The 14,287-nt window shown below is 37.5% G+C and overlaps 1 protein-coding gene across 2 annotated transcripts in view; it reads left to right on the top strand.

The window, feature by feature from the left end:
- Positions 1 to 14,287, top strand: part of SMYD3 (SET and MYND domain containing 3) — a 663,517-nt gene that overhangs the window by 189,787 nt on the left and 459,443 nt on the right. The window lies entirely within an intron of this gene.

Raw genomic sequence — 14,287 nt, 5'->3', positions numbered from 1 at the left:
GTATTGTTATTAATGACCCTACCATATTCATTGTCAGCTCTCAAAGCATACTCTTAAAAGAAAGAGTGTGCTTTTTTTTCTCAAAAGAAAGTAACATCTACCATTACTTCTTACTACTGGATTTAAGTTTGCCATTGTATTTTCTTAGTTTTGTGGTGGTTGTTTGAGCAACAGAGCCTGTTTTTGAAGTGGAAAATTTATTGGAAGCTTATTCTTGATTAAGTGAATTCTAAATAATATGAAAACATAACCATTTCTGATTTAAAAATATTTGCCTAAGGGACCAGCCCTGTGGCATAGTGGTTAAGTTTGGCGCACTTTGCTTCAGTGGCCCGGGTTTGTGGTTTTGGATCCCAGGCGCAGACCTATACCACTCATCAGCCATGCTGTGGAATAAAGTGGAGGAAGTGGCACAGATGTTAACTCAGGGCTAATCTTGCTCGGCAAAAACAAATAATTGCCTAAAAATCTGTTTGAATGTTTCAGGTTTCTAAAATCCTTGATTAGGGATAGAAAATAGGTTAATTTAAGTTTTCGTTGTAGTCTCTTGATAGTGGTTACCTGAAGTGCTCTTTTTAGAAATGATTTTGAGGGTATTTGGGCCCATGGAGAAGGAATGCACTGATTGATTCTTGATATCTACCCTGGGATGGGGACAAAGGATCAGATATGCTCTCTGTTACTGCTGTGTGTTTACTGTCCTTGCTTTCTCATATTGTGTTTGGGTTTGTTTAAATATTGATCACATTTTAATAAAAAGTTGTGTTTTACATTTGAGGGTGGTTTTGCTATTTATTTTATACAATTTGTAAGTGCACATCTAATGACATGTTTATCCCATGAATATTTTTAAGGTTTTGTATTCTGCCTATTTTCTAAGAATTTAAATGTGATTGCTACAGATTTATTCTTGTTTTTCCCAAATGTATTTTTATTATTTAGGGTATGTTTTTATGATTTTCTGATAATATTATCTTAGTAGTAAATTCTGGTTTCTCTATAATTTAAAATTGATTTAAAAATAGAATGGTTATTTATAATGCATCTGAGAAGTTTCTCATGTATATTTCATATTCTTCTGAGTTTTGTAACCTATAGGAGTACTGTGTGTGCAATGCACACTGGCTCTTGTGATGTTCAACATACAAAGTGACACCAAGTGAAAGATAAAAATACACCTCATGATGACTGTAACTTCATTCCTAATGTTTCCTGTTATTGGAAAATGTTCAAGTGGTAATTTTTAGTGTTATTAGAATTCGTGAAAAATGTTTGAAAATATTTTCCATTGCTCTATGTAACATGTGAGTTACTGTCTTATGTGTTATTTCTCTTGTTCCTTTTAAAATAATTCTAATCTCATGTATCTTACAATGAAATTCTCTTCATATTGTATATGGGGAAAATTCTGTTCTTATGATTAAGGAGATAAATTTTTTTTTTCCTTTGAGGAAGATTAGCCCTGAGCTAACTACTGCCAGTCTTCCTCTTTTTGCCGAGGAAGACTGACCCTGAGCTAACATCCATGCCCATCTTCCTCTATTTTACGTGTGGGACGCCTACCACAGCATGGCTTTTACCAAGCGGTGCCATGTGCACACCCAGGATCTGAACCAGCCAACCCTGGGCCATCGAGAAGTGGAACGTGCGAACTTAACTGCTGCGCCACCAGGCTGGCCCCTAAGCAGATAAATTTTTAATAATATGCTATTCTTCTCCCCATGTACTTGTGTTTGTTATTGCTACAAAAGTATAACATGTACATCTTTGAGATTTTTGGGAGATTTGGACTCAGATGTGTGGTTTCTGCCTTAAAATGTAGGTTAATAATCAGAGGAAAGCGACATTAACCTATGGCCCCTGTACTTCTTTGTAAAAAGTTTTGTTAATATTTTATAAATTGTGGTTACTTTTCTGCTTATGAATTTCTTCTTAAAAGAGATCACTCTCCTCCTCCTCCTTTTTTTGAAGAGTAGAATAGTCTTAAATTAAGTTAATTGATGTCCTGCAAACCTCAGGATGAGCCACTGAGCTTATAACATTGGAAGCATGTGATGATGCAGATCATGACAAATGCTTTGGAAGTGGGTGGAGAACACTGGGCAGAGAATTTTATCCCTAGCTACTGCCCCTCTCCTTGTCTTACTGGCCTAGAATTAAGCAAAGAGTAGTTCTGGCCAGCAAAGACACTGCAGAGTGTCTTGCCGGCCGTTACTGCTTCTATATGTACAAACTGTCAGGAGTAGCTCCATGTTGACCTGCTTTCTCAACCTAATGAACTAACTTCTGATTTTATGCTTTGAAGAAGGCTGGCTTTACCTGGCTTCAATAAAGAACACCTTGTTTTATGTTTTGCTTTTAGTCCTGGTCGTTTATATTCATTCAGGTTCTATGCAGGTATTAGACACGTTAAGCCATGTTTTAGTTCATCTCATTGTTATTGAAGGCATACGAAATTCTGAGAGCTTTTCTTAATTTTTTTTGTATCTTAATTTTTTCGACTTTTTGATTATGGACTTTTTCAAACATACACAAAAGTAGAGAGACGAGTATAATGAACCCTCATCTTTCCATCACCTTGTTTCACTAATTTTCAAGCTTGTTTTATATCTGATATTTTTGATACTTAGATTTCTCACAGATGTTCTTTTCTTTTATTTGGATTTCCAAACACTCCTTAGAATTAGTCTTTTCTTATCAAGGCTCTTGGCCTCCTGAGAGGTGTTCATTAGTGAATTCACGTGTTAAGCAGACTTTGGGTTCTTTTAGACCTACTATGTGCAAAGCACTCTTGATCCAAGGTTATAGAAATATGTGACTAATTCTAAATCTGAAAATTATCTACCAAAGCAAACTGCAGCAGGTCGAAAGTTTTACTAGGGGATGTGCATATATTTATCAAACTTGCACTTGCCTGGAAAGGAAAGGGGTCAGTGGAGGATGAGAAGGTTCTTAATCCTGAGAGCATATTTCTTTCCCTGCCGAGCTGATGGCTTTTTCTAATAGAAGACCACATCAGCTCCTCGAAAGCTGGCGGTTTATATTTGAACACTCTGGAGTTTTCTGTTGAAAAACTGTGTGTCTCTTCTGTTGGATGAGATTTTCAGCGCAGATTGTGTTTCTGCTGCTTAAGACTTGGGTTTACTTGGGAAATGTTCTCTCCTGTACCTCCAAAGACATTATTATGTAGTGTTTTATTCCTTTTAAATTTTTTATTTTAGTTCATAATAGTTTACATCATTGTGAAATTTCAGTTGTACATTATTTCTGTCTGTCACCACGTAGGTGCTCCCCTTCACCCCCTGTGCCCACTCCCCACCCCTCTTCCCCTGGTAACTACTGAACTCTTTTTCTTTGTCCATGTGCTAGTTTATGTTCCACATGTGAGTGGAATCATCTGATATTTGTCTTACTCAGTCTGGCTTATTTCGCTAAGCGTAATTCCCTCCAGGTCTTTCCATGTTGTTGGAAATGGGATGAATTTGTCTTTCTTTCTGGCTTAATAATATTCCATTGTGTGTGTGTGTGTGTGTGTGTATATATATATGTCTTGCATCTTCTTTATCCAATCATCAGTTGATGGGCAGATGGGTTGCTTCCATGTCTTGGCTATTGTGAATAGTGCTGCGACTAACACAGCAGTGCATATGTTACTTTGGATTGTTGATTTCAAGTTGTTTGGGTAGAAACCCAGTAATGGGATAGCTGGGTCATATGGTAGTTCTATTTTTGGATTTTGAGGAATCTCCCTACTGTCTTCCATAGTGGCTGTACCAGTTTACCTTCCCACCAGCAGTGGATGAGGGTTCCCTTCTCTCCACACCCTCTCCAACATTTGTTATTTTTAGTCTTAGTGATTATAGCCATTTTAACAGGCATAAGGTGGTATCTTAGTGTAGTTTTGGTTTGCATTTCCCTGATGATTAGTGATGTTGAACATCTTTTCATGTGTTTATTGGCCATCTGTATATCTTGTTTGGAAAAAATGTCTGTTCATCTCCTCTGCCCATGTTTTGATCGGGCTATTTGTCTTTTTGTTGTTCAGTTGTGTGAGTTCCTTATATATTATGGAGATTAACCTCTTATCGGATATATGATTTGCAAAAATTTTCTCCCAATTGTTAGGTTGTCTTTTGGTTTTGATCCTAGTTTCTTTTGCCTTGCAGAAGCTCTTTAGTCTGATGAACTCTCGCTTGTTTATTTTTTCTTTTGTTTCCCTTGTCTGAGAAGACATGGTATGTAGTTGTTTTTTCATTCATATTTCCAAGTGTTCCTCTTTTTCTCCACTTTCTTAGCACCAGGATTAGTCTCCCAGTCCCTACTCCCACATAAACACACACACACACTCACACACACTCACACACACGAATAGTAATTGGCAATTGAAGTTTAGATTGTAGGAGTTTGAAGCATAAATATATTCTGTCCATCTGTGAATTTTTTGCCTGGCTGTAAAAATTAAGTAGCATGAGATGTAGGAAGCAGAAACTTTTCTAGAGGGAGGGTATCAAGGAGAACTTTACATAGGAAGCAGAAATTAATGGCATGAATTTCAGAAGAGAGGATAGTGTTGGAAAGAGTTACAGACAATGGTCTAGAAATGCTGGTGGGGAGTGAGGGGATGCTGACTCCCCTAACCCCCTGAGCTGAGAACAATGTATTGACCTCCTCTGGCGAAGAGTTGAAAAAGCAGTTGTTACCTGTACAATACATGTTTCAGTTATATTTAGTGATTACAATAAGAGATTGAATAAAACCTTGATGCTTAAAAATCTTTTTTGCATTAGATGTTAATAGAAAATTAGTGAGGGTCATGGTACCTCCAGAATTTCTACAGAGGAGCGCTGCAGAGTGATGATCTGGTTGGATGGAAAGGCTGGTGTGATTTGCTTGAAGCTTTATTTGCGTAGCAGTTTATTTATTTATTTTTTTATAACTTAGATTGTATGTTACTTGGGATGAACTGAATGGAAATAAAGCATAGGATGTGAGGAAAGTGGTGGTTGCCACTGCCAATAGCAAAGGTGGCCAAAGAGTGGCAGATGTGCTGGAGATATTTGTTAGAACACAGGAGATGTGATTATTTATATGTTCACAAAAAGGGAGGCCAAATTCATCTCTGCTGGCTCTTTTTCAGTATGTCTCCATCTCGACAAGCCCCTCCTCCTTCCTACCCCCTACTTTTTAAATTTCCACTTCTATTTTCAAGCAAGATTTCTGTTTAGGTTTCAAAATGGATTATCTTGACACGACAACTGCTATGGTTCAGTCTACTGATGGAGTTCTAAACATTTGCCACAAATGTAGAAAATGTATATACACATAATACTAAATAAAACTTTCAAAGGTGAGAAAATTACAGTTAGAGGACACATTTAAATGGGAAGCTGAATAGTATGATGGTTTAGTCGCTTTCTCAGGCAAGTAAATGAAATTCTCTCAACCTCAGTTTCCTCATCTGTAAATGGGAATAATAATAATAATAATATCTGCTTCACAGATAAAGTGAGGACTAACTCTAAAGTACTTAGAGAGTCTGACACATAATATTAATTTCTAGTACTGCTGCCCCCACCTCCCAGCTTTCTTTGTTCAACTATAAAACGTCCGGGTTTTATGCTTCCCTGTGCTGTCACAGAGCCAGGAGTGCAATCTGCCTGCGGCTGATTGTAATCAGAGTCTCAGGTGTCTGCTCACAGTTGTGCCCAGTGATGCTTGTCTCTTGAGATCCTGAGAATTACCTATCTGATTGAGAAGAAATTTTGCAAAGAGGACATAGTACCTTTCCCCTAGTAACTGGCTTGAGTTCAGCCCATAGCCATTTCAGCCCATAGAAATCATTTACTATTTCCTGTGTTCCTAACAACTCCCTGATTTCAGAATAGTTCCTTGGGATTTCACATAGGAAATGTAAAAGTAAGCTTCCTATGATGAATGAAATGTTTCTCACACATGCATCTTAAAAGGAAGAAATTAAATTCTAAGAGTTCTTGAGTTGTCATGTTATAATTCACAGAATGACATGAAATATATAGTATTTCTCTATTCTGTCCCTTGAAGCTTACATTGATAATTATTGTTCTTAATAGCCTGAACTTAAGGTCAACAGACCTGGTTTTCAGCTTCTTTTCTATGCATAGAATAGATTTTTTAGAGGTTATTGTACAGAGTTCTGGAAGAATATACTTAATTGGTTTTTCTGGACTTAAAACTTCCTTTTCTAAACATGCATTTGACAGACTGATTAAAATGTGATAAAATCTGAACAATAAATAGAAAATGGACTAGTTGCATAAGCTGTTTCAAAAACAGACATTTAATTGGAAGCAACAAGAATAAAAGGCACCTTCTTGACCACAAAACATGTCATCGTTAGTGTTTTTGGTGCCCTGCAAAGTACATTTTAACTTTATAGTATTGTACAGCTGCTACAGAATTTTTTGATTGGAAATGCCAGTCAGCTTGAGAAAATGTTCCCCCTCTTTTTCTTTCAAACAAAATAATAATTCTCCTGGTAGCATGTCATTTTTATTCTTTAGGGCACATATGTGACCTCCAGAGCTTGCCTTTCCGAACTCTGATTTTTAATGTTATTAGCTGGTTTTACAATATACACTGTGGTTGTATAGATTTGAAAGTGAGGATTTTAGGAGGCATTTTTTGTGCTATGATAGTTGAATTTTACATTCAATTTCATTCTGAGTAAATTCTTTTTAACTGGGGAAGAATTCTTTTTTATTGGAGAATGGGTTAAAACAAGAATCTTGCTAATTCATAATATGAAAAGAAGTAGTAATTTAATATTTTTGATTCGGTTGTGTTAGAAATAAGACAGAAGAAAACAATAGTGATATTAATATTCAAGATTACGTACTTGCCTTTGGATGGTGTGTGCTGTTAAGACTTAGTGTTAATAAATAATCAATAATCTATGTGATATTCTGCTGTAAGCTCATAATTTTAGTAAAGTGTATAAATCAACATGGAGGAAAAATGACTAAATAGCCCTTTTTTGGGGTCCTTTTTATTCGCTGAAGAATGGTGTACCTCCGTAAAAAGCAAGAATGAAGTTATTCATGATATATTCAGGTTTTAATCTTAAATTTTCGGTTCTATTAGCCCTCTCATTCTGGTAGTGCTGGTGCTTTATTACGACAGTGTTGCTGGTAGGCTAATCTGTGGGACAAATATTACCTCTGTGGTTATGAAAGGTCAGGAATGTGTGTGTGTTTGCCACTTGAAGGTTTCAAGTTCGTATAGCACGAAATTTTAGAGCCTTTTTGTTGATCATTGCAGTTGGGTTTTACGACTGTAGCACGCAATAAAGTAGTGAGAAAGCAATCTTTTGAATTAATAAAGTGATGAATTATCTAATTACAAAGTTGGTGTGAAATGGCAGTATGATAACTTTGACTGCATTACTAAATGATCCCAGTGACTGATCAGATGTGCCTGGGTTCCATTAAGGAAAAATATGCCATTAAATATTTAACACTAAAAGCGAGCAGACACACCAGGATTGCTAACCTCCAATCACCAGGGTGCGTGAATCTATACATTTGGAGGTAGCTGCTAGATGAGACATCTCTCTTGCCTGCTCAGAACAGCTGCTAGAAGACTTAGTTATTGGGATTATACCTCTCTTTTGGTTTTAAGTAGAGCAAACAGACAAGACACTTAGCTGCATGCAGATCCTGGCGTTCTAAGTATGAAATGCTGCTGCATTTATGATTTATATTTTTTCTTTATTACAACAGATTGATACTCTGAGTAGATTCAAGCCACAATTATTTTCAGAAATGTTCTTCCAAGTAAAGTGATATTTGTAGGACACTTGAGCTTTCGAAACAAAACAAGTCATTTGTTTTTAATGATGATATTTATCATATTCTTCATTTTTATCCATTCAGTTGATATTTCTCTTCATTTATGTGTAAATAACCTATGATGAGTTGGTGTATGTTTATCATAGTTAAAGACCAGATGCCAGCTAACTTCTGAAGTTGGGAAGCATAATTAGTAAATTCTTAATCAGCATTTTTATTTATACCTGTGTTGGTCAATGTTAATTACTTATGTAGGGCTAATGCTTTGATTAAAACTATTGATGGATAAATGTATTTGCCACAACTCGTTTCCTTAACTATTTGAGTTTATTACTTGTCACTGATAGGTAGAAGTAGTATTTTTTAGGTTTCAGTATGTCATTGTGAAATCGGGAGAGGTTAGTTTCATTGCTTTGGCCTTCTATTTACTGGCAAAAATCTCTACTAGAGTCCTGCCCCTCCCTCCTGGAGTGCTGCCCCTCCCTCCTGGAGTGTGGCTGTCTTAGAGCAGGGATTGTGTTTTCTTGATTTTGAATCCCTGGCAATTTTCATATGCATTAGGTGTTTAATTGTTGGCTGAATGAGAGAATGCAGGAGAACTGTCCCTTTTCTGTTTTATGGAGTACACTTTGTTAAATATATTTAGAAATTATTACTGTAAATATATAAGATTAGGTAAAAGGAAGTCTTTATCATGGTAAAATTCAAGACGTCCAGTAAGTTAGTTGATAGCTCAGAATCACCGAGGCCGCCATTATCATAAATTTTTTGGGAAATGATAAATCATTATATTAGTCATTCCAGAGTTCAGCAAATCTTTTCTGTAGAAACCTACGTAGTAAATATTTTAGGCTTTGTAGGCCAGGAGGCAAAAGTGAATTATTACTGTGTCATGACGGTTTGCAGTGCATGATGAAAGGGGGCTTATGGTCTCTGTGACAACTCCTTAACTCTGCCATCATGACTGAAGGCTTCTATGGATAATACATAAGTGAACAGGCATGGCTGTGTTCCAATAAAACTTTGTTTATGGACACGGAACATTGGTTTTCATATAATTTTCACTTATCCCCAAATAATTCTTTTTTTATTTTTCCCCAACTATTTAAAATGTAAGAAAACATTCTTAGCTTGCAGGCTTCGCAAAAACAGGTGGTGGGTCAGATTTGGCCCTAGGCCATTGTTTGCCAACCCTTAAGTTATTCTTTGTAAGTCAGAAAATTTTTTTGTGCACAGTAGGGAATAGAATATGCTATCAGAAAATTCTCTGAGTAAAATAAGAAGGATAGGAAATATTTTGTTTACTCCCTTCTAACAAGCCATTAGTTCTACAGTTTTACATTGCCAGTCACATTTGTCAGCACAGTATGTATAGAGTTATTATTTGAGTTTATTACTTTTTTTACCTCAAGAAAATTTAATTCAATAACTTAAAAAATGTTTTAATTCAGTAATATAGTGTATGAGATGTAGTATTTCACTAAAGGCTGGGAAGAAATAAAATTGTTAAATAGAAAAAAGTGTACTTAATTAACGTCATATAGTACTTAAACTATCATTCTTAGTTTTTTGTTTTTGTTTTTTTAACTACAGGTGTTATATTTTGTTATTTTGCCTTGATATGAAATGTAAAGATACAGTTTTCTAGTAGAATTATTTTTGGCTTATAACTCAGGTTTAGAAAGTTTTTGTTTGATTCTTCAGATATTTTTCTTAGATTGTGGATATTTCCCTCATGCTTTATATTGTAGTTTGACTATTTCTGTTATAAATGAGAAGGACCTCTTGGGAGAAAAAAAATATGTTTTAGGGGTTCAATTTCAATACTAATGAAAAATTTTGATAAACTCCTTGGTTAAATTTTATAACAGGCAGAAACAGTGATAATTTGGTGGAAGAAATTAGATATTGCTATTTGATGTGGAAAATAAGGTGTCTTGGTATATTATAAAGGGAAGCGGGTGAATTTGGGGATAACTTCTCTAAGCCAGATAAAAAAATGTATCCTGATTAAGAGAGAAAATAGCCTCACTACTGTCTGCAAGGGCTAATTATCATTAAAATTTTTATTTTCAGTACCTAGTGTCACATGTTTAAAGAGACTTGTTCAGGTAAGTGTTCATTTATAAAGTGTGAGGAAGGAAGGATGGAAAGCCCTGTCATTTGAGGCAAGCTGACTTTGGCTCAGTATCTGAAAGAGTTTCATCGTTAGAGGATCCAATGACATACCAAGCTGCCCTGGCGCAGATTGGGGCTTCCTGTCCCTGGAACAGTTTCATTCAGGATTAGAATCACGAGGTAGGAGGCATTATCTCTGTGGGTATGAGGTAGGGCTAGATGATATATAAAGTGCTCTTTCACTTTGTGGTATTCATGGTGCATCATGGAAGGATACAGTGTATCTTTCCCCATACTCTCTATCTAAGTCCTGCTTATGCTTAAAGTTTCAGCTTAAATCTGGTGAAATCACCCCCCTCCCCCCCACCCCCGGCTAGGATCGATCTTTCCCTGTTGTAAAATCAGTACTGTTTTTTTTTTTTAAGCCAACCATTTGGCAACTGTGAAATTCTCTATTTGTATTAGTTACATGTCTTTATTACTGTGTTCCCACTTAGATTATAAACTTTGTGACAACAGGAGTCATGTTACCTGATTCCTTTCTTAAGCATAGTAGAACCATACAATTTAGGGCTGAGAAGATCACAGAAACTATCCAGTTTCATAGCCTCCCCACTCCTTCTCCTTTTCCTCTTTCCCATGATGCATCAGAGAAGGTTAGGTTAAGTAGTCACCTAGTGACAGGACAAATGCTAAAATTTAGGTCTTATGAGCTCAGTCCAGTGCCCTTTCTGCTAGTTGATGCCCAAGTGCTCAAGAACTAGCTTCTGAATAGAAGCAAAAATGTGATAGACACGACAGAATGTAACATTACAAACAACTTTTCAGCAGTATCTTTTTTCCACCTTTGAGATGTAATTGACATGTAACATTGTGTAACTTTAAGGTATACAATCTGTTGCTTTGATACACTGATATATGGTAAAATGATCTCTGACTGTAGGGTTAGCTAACACCTTCCTCACCTCACATAATTACCATTTCTTTTTGGTGGTGAGGACATTAAAGATCTATTCCCTTAGCAACTTTCAAGTATATAATACAGTGTTGTTAGCTATGATCACCACGATGCCCAATAGATGTCCAAAATAGGTGGATGTACCCTTTGACCAACATCTTCCCGTTTCCCCCATGCCTCTCTATTCCTTACATTGAAGGTTATCTGTATACAGTTGGAAAATTAAAAATAAGTTACACCATGGGATTACTTTCACAGCATTTGAAACTAGATTAGATTGTCTCTATAATGATGAGTTTCAGTCTCAGAGATTCTACGGGCTGGCCCAGTGGCACAGTGGTTAAGTTTACACATTCTGCTTTGGTGGCCTGGGGTCTGCCAGTTCAGATCCCGGGTGCGGACGTAGCACTGCTTGGCAAGCCATGCTGTGGTAGGCGTCCTACATATAAAGTAGAGGAAGATGGGCACGGATGTTAGCTCAGGGCCAGTCTTCCTCAGCAAAAAGAGGAAGATTGGCAGCAGATGTTAGCTCAGGGCTAATCTTCCTCAAAAAAAAAAAAAAGGATTCTATATGGCTGTGTTTGAATGCTTGTGGCTTTCCAAACCAGCTGGATACCCTTCCTTCAGATAACACAGTTATCAACAGAACTGCTGTATTGTATACCTGACAGTATGTGGATGTGTCTTGTATTCCTCATTTTTTGTCGCAGACTCAACCAGGAAGCCAATGGATATTAGACACTGGTCTTTGTCGTACAGCAGTAGGACAGGAGACAATTGAGAGATTCATTGCAAGTTTCCCAGAGCTGCACTAACCCCAATCTTATTTTTTATTTTGACTGTTTTTGCTTTACATAGTACTTTAAGCAATATAATCGCATTTATCCCCTACAACAGCCCTCTGAGTTATTATTGTTGTTATTCCTTTTGCAGATGAGGAAATGCTTAAGGTCACACTGCTTTTAAATAAAGGAGCCAGAGCTTTTAACTTAGCTCTCTTGCTTTTGGGTTTTCCCCATCTACCATCCTGCATTCTGTATTATGTTAGTTCTGTGTTAGAGGTCTCATTATGAACGATTATAAGCCTTAGGAGCAAAATACCGAGTAGGAGAAATGAGAATATTTGATAAGATTTCTATCACTAATACTAAAGTATTGCTATAGGCAAGCTTTAAATTATTTAATTAGGATTCCTGCTATTTTCATACATGCATCATGTCTTACATACCTTTCTCCCTCATATATTCAAAGGTAAATAAGTACTGGTAGGGTGGGTGGGAGGAGGGTGGGTTTTTCATATCAAATGTTTCTGAACTGATGCTGCCACAACTTTATGTGAAAATAAAGATGATTAACATGGAATTTACATAAAGTTAAGCTAGGTTTTGAAATCTGGATTCCACAACCTTGAAGTACTGAATATTAAAACATTAATTATTCAGGAGCCTTCAGCTTGGGTCTGTGTTAGTTTTCAAGCCATTATTGGATATGTTTTGTTCTTATGATTCTGTAAATATTTGCATTTACAGATTAAAACATTTTATAATGCAAAGGAATATATATGCAATGAAGAAGAAAATCCTCTTTGGCCGTATTGGCACCTTTCTCTTTTAGGGGTATTTATTTGACCCTAAAATTTGTACCTGACATGAATGGTATAGGCAAATGATTTAGAAATATTATTTTTAAACAAATACCTGTCGAATTAAAAAAAAACAAAACATTGTAACTACGTATGACCATACTTGACAACTGTGGGCCCTATTCAGGTTTTAATTAACACTGGGTTTTAGTTTTGAAGCTTTTAGGAAAAATTTATCAAAGCATTGTTTATACAGAGCTGTTTCATAAGCATCAGCTGAATTAGGATCAGGATTGAAAATACCCTTTACAGCACTTTCTTTCCTACCATCCTTCCCCACACATTTTGTTGAAATGGCAGAGACAAATCAGCATCTGAGGAGGTTCATGTGACTTGCTGGTTGGTGTCCTGGGGCGTGTTTCATCCTTCACAGCCTTTCAGCGGCCCTTGGGGTTTCAGGTTTAGAGCAGAAGTTGGTAAAGTATGGTGTTTTGGTGCCTCATAAGTCTTTCGTAATAGTAGGTGACTCCGGCTTCTTGTTTTCCCTGTTCCGGCATTCCACAGGGCAGTACCCACTTAAACCTCAAGCATGCAGATCCTCGGGTGTGAGACTGTCCAACCTCCAGAATCTTTTAATTGGCTTCTGTGGCGTGACCTGCCCCTGGTTCTCCTTCCACCTCTCTCACCATTTTTTAAAAAGTCATCCTTTGCTGGTTCTCTTTTTACCTGTTGAATGGCAGTACTCCCCTGCCCCACCTTGACTTGCCTGCCTGTGTGCCAACAACACCCAAAGCTTCATCTCCAGCCTGGCCCGTTCTTCTGAGCTCCAATCCCATACTTTCTACGGATTAATAAAAATCTTGGCTTGGCACAGTGAGTTTTGACTTCAGATTCATCATGAACATACTTAAACCTCTCTCTCTTCCTCAGCAGGACGAGCTGCTGCTCCAGCTCTTCTGTCTTTTCTCTCGGCATCTCAGTCTCCTGGGTCAGCCGTGCCAGAGACCTCGGGGCTGCTTCTGCTTCTTCCCTCTCTCTCTCCTTCCTTCGACATGCTCTGCTCGTGCTGCTTTTGAAAGGATCTCTTAACTTTGTCCTTCTCTCCTTAGACTTTTTGCCGCTGACGTCATTCAGGCCTTTTTATCTTGCTTAAGGGGCCCTAACTAATCTCTCTGCCTCTCACTCTTTCCCTGGATCTCAACCCATTTTTAGAGACTGCCACTAGAGAGACATTTTTGTAAAAACCTGATCCCCAGCTTAAAAATGTCTGTTGATTCCCTCCTGCCTACTGTATAAACTCAAGGTTCTAACGTCTGGCATTTGAGGCTTCTGCAGGCCTCATCTCATGCTACTTCCCTGGAACTGGGTGACTGCTCGCATAGACTGTCAGTAACCTGAGGGCTGGAACCGTTTTCCTAGCACCTTGCACGGTGAACAGCAAGTTGCAGGGATTCAATCACTGGATGCTTTGACTCCTTTACACGGTTGCATTGTCACCTGCACTCTGCTTTTACGCCTTCACGTTAGTGCCTTGTTGATGTGTTTCGTCACACTACCAAAGCTCGGTGATATCTGAAGCACTGTTGCTATGACAGTAGCAAGTAAACGTAGGCAGGACAAGTACATTCTCTGGGCAGGGAATTATTTGTGACAGGCTCAGGTATTTTTGAGCCAGTCTGTAAAGCTGCCCACATATATGAGAACACACAGGAGAGGTCCCTAAAGGCAGTGACAAGTCGGCAAGGCCTGGTGATGGCTGCTGTGAGTGTGTGAAAGAGTGTAAGCAGGGAGGTGGAAATCATC

Source organism: Equus quagga, chromosome 12 (assembly GCF_021613505.1).
Source record: "Equus quagga isolate Etosha38 chromosome 12, UCLA_HA_Equagga_1.0, whole genome shotgun sequence".
Taxonomy (NCBI): Eukaryota; Metazoa; Chordata; class Mammalia; order Perissodactyla; family Equidae; genus Equus; species Equus quagga.
Note: the sequence above shows the minus strand (reverse complement) of the source record. Positions and strands in the feature narration are given on the sequence as shown.